Below are 3,400 nucleotides of genomic sequence, written 5' to 3'. Positions count from 1 at the left end.
AACGGTGTTGTTCTAACTTTTACTTTTAACATATCAGGACAACTCAGCTGAGAACTTTAAAAGAGCAAACAAGGTTCTGGCTTCGGATTCTGAGCCGGTAATTTCTGATTATTTTCGCTTGAATGTGTAAAGTTTTGTGTTTCTTTTCTTCGATCACATGTCTATTTATATTTAGGTTCACATATGGAATTTCTCTGGGCGAACAACCTTCATATTGATGAATGAATGGAACCGTATGCCCCAAGATCCTCGGTCTTCTGACCAGGAGGTCATATCTTCTCAATCAAATTTGCCATTCTATTGCCTATGCTTAATTTCTTGCATAAGATTGTTATAAATTAGTTGTACAGTTGTGTTGGTCATAGTCTTTTATCTCCTAGCTACTTCTTAAGGCTTTTCTACTGCATTACTACTAATTAGCCAAATTAATCCCCATTACTGTTATTTCCTCCTGCAACATCGTAATTTTATTTGAATGCGGAGCACTGGAATGCTATATTGCTGGTTTTTTGAGTAAATATTCATTGTCCTAATAAAAAAATTCTACTTTAGTGACTTGAATTTTCAAGTGCACATGGGTAGCAAGTAACTAATAGTTGGCTAGCCAATGCATGCCGTTCTTTCCTCCACCAAGGGTGAGGCATGCCAGTTGTTAATTTGTTTGTTAATTGTCAACATCAACTGGTCTTCGTACTAATAGCACAAATTGAGCTTTTGGATGTACATCACTCTGTTGCTATCTGCATTTTTTCTGATTGTTCCACCTTTGTAGATGAAAACACCGAGTTTACAACTTATGCAACTACTGTCAGACTCCAGATCCTTGATGGTTTTGCCTTCCTCTGCAATATGGATTACCCTGGTATGGAAGGGAGAACACCCTGGTATGGCAATCTTTCTATCATATACTTTGATTTGAAAATTGCACTTATTGCCAGGCCAAAGCCTTTGATCTGTGTGATCCAAAATATGTCTTGTCAGCTTATACTGAACCTGTATATTTCTTTGGTAAAAAAAAGAGGATGTCCTGCTTTTCTTTGGCCAGTACAATTCTATTACTCAAGTCCAGAGGATGATGTATCTGGACAGTGGGTGCGTAATACAGTGCCAAATCTGTTTGCTTTGCCTGATATAATAAACCTTATTTTCAGTCTTCAGATTATCCACTTGGTCTTGTATTTAGCTATATGGTTGTTGCAAGAGTCTTCCAAGAGTCTGGCCTTGCCGGCTTTAGGCACCACACAATTAGTTTCACTGTTTTGTTTGTACTTTTTACCACATGATGCAACTTCTATAGGGTTCAGATGCTTTCCTTCTCAGAGAAATCCACTTGCATTTTAGAAATCTGTATATTGTCCTGCCCAGAACTTGCATGACATTACAGTTTTGCTATTTTGATCGTTTTTTTGCGGGGTTTGATCATTGTTTGTTAGCATCCACATAGAGCAATAGAGGTCTTCATACATAATATTACAAATTGAGCTTTTGGATATATCACTTTATTGCTACCTATCTGCATTTTTCCTGATAGTTTCAATAATTTTAGATGAACACCGAGTTCTACCTATCTGCAACTATAGTCAGACTCCAGATCCTTGATGGTTGCTTGTCTCCTCTGCTATATGGATTACCTTCTTAGAGAAGGGAGAACACACTGGTTTGGAAATCTTTTTGTCGTAAACTTCTATTTGAAAATTGCAGTTACTGTCACACCATGGTGAGGATGGTGGCAGGAGGATGGTGACAGGAGGATGTACCTGCGGCATGAGGAGATGGGTGCAGGAACAGCCGGCACGCGGAGGTGGCTGGTTCTGACGGCCCTGGTGAGCAACACCATGAGACGGGAGCAGAGGCTGCACCATGAGAAGGGAGAAGAGGTTGCTGGTTCCGGCGGCAGCAGAGGCTGCAGCTCACACACCTGTCGTGAGAACGACGTGGCCGGACTGGTTCCGTTCCGGCGGATGTGGCCGGAGGGCGAGTATGGGTCCAGCGAGAGGAAAACTGGCGTTCCTGGCGACGAACTGGCGTTCTTGGCGATGTGCGATCACGGCTCGATGGAGCTGTCGCACTTGTTTCTTTGTTTGGTTTGGCTCGGACGTGTCTTTTTTTGGTTTGGCATGGACGTGGTTTGTTTTTTGGTCAATGCATGGAGTGGACGTCGTTCGTGGATTGAGTCGTAACTTTTTTTCTTCGGTCGTGCGTGATCGTGGGCTGAGTTGGTGGCGATGTATCTCGTTCATGGGCCATGTTAGCAACGGGATGCGATCGAGGGTGGGGCTGCGGTCGAACCATCACGACGATGACTGCATATCCCCCTTTAATAGTAGAGATTAGAAGTTTTGTGTAAAGTTTTGTGTTTCTTTTCTTCGATCACATGTCTATTTATATTTAGGTTCACATATGGAATTTCTCTGGGCGAACAACCTTCATATTGATGAATGAATGGAACCGTATGCCCCAAGATCCTCAGCCTTCTGACCAGGAGGTCATATCTTCTCAATCAAATTTGCCATTATATTGCCTATGCTTAATTTCTTGCATAAGATTGTTATAAATTAGTTGTACAGTTGTGTTGGTCATAGTCTTTTATCTCCTAGCTACTTCTTAAGGCTTTTCTACTGCATTACTACTAATTAGCCAAATTAATCCCCATTACTGTTATTTCCTCCTGCAACATCATAATTTTATTTGAATGCGGAGCACTGGAATGCTATATTGCTGGTTTTTTGAGTAAATATTCACTGTCCTAATGAAAAATGTCTACTTTAGTGACTTGAATTTTCAAGTGCACATGGGTAGCAAGTAACTAATAGTTGGCTAGCCAATGCATGCCGTTCTTTCCTCCACCAAGGGTGAGGCATGCCAGTTGTTAATTTGTTTGTTAATTGTCAGCATCAACTGGTCTTCGTACTAATAGCACAAATTGAGCTTTTGGATGTACATCACTCTGTTGCTAGCTATCTGCATTTTTTCTGATAGTTCCACCTTTGTAGATGAAAACACTGAGTTTACAACTTATGCAACTACTGTCAGACTCCAGATCCTTGATGGTTTTGCCTTCCTCTGCAATATGGATTACCCTGGTATGGAAGGGAGAACACCCTGGTAGGGCAATCTTTCTATCATATACTTTGATTTGAAAATTGCACTTATTGCCAGGCCAAAGCCTTTGATCTGTGTGATCCAAAATATGTCTCGTCAGCCTATACTGAACCTGTATATTTCTTTGGTAAAAAAAAGAGGATGTCCTGCTTTTCTTTGGCCAGTACAATTCTATTACTCAAGTACATAGGATGATGTATCTGGACAGTGGGTGCGTAATACAGTGCCAAATCTGTTTGCTTTGCCTGATATAATAAACCTTATTTTCAGTCTTCAGATTATCCACTTGGTCTTGTAT

The 3,400-nt window shown here is 40.9% G+C and overlaps 1 long non-coding RNA gene across 1 annotated transcript; it reads left to right on the top strand.

Moving 5' to 3' along the window:
* Nucleotides 1-236: 236 nt before the first annotated feature.
* LOC119320283 lies at nt 237-2,660 on the top strand. Its single transcript, XR_005154889.1, has 3 exons — nt 237-268; nt 813-884; nt 2,393-2,660. It is a non-coding gene; the product is annotated as an uncharacterized LOC119320283 (long non-coding RNA).
* Nucleotides 2,661-3,400: the final 740 nt, after the last annotated feature.

This window comes from Triticum dicoccoides, chromosome 6B (assembly GCF_002162155.2).
Source record: "Triticum dicoccoides isolate Atlit2015 ecotype Zavitan chromosome 6B, WEW_v2.0, whole genome shotgun sequence".
NCBI classification, from domain to species: domain Eukaryota; kingdom Viridiplantae; phylum Streptophyta; class Magnoliopsida; order Poales; family Poaceae; genus Triticum; species Triticum dicoccoides.
This window is presented reverse-complemented; position numbering and strand designations above follow the sequence as displayed.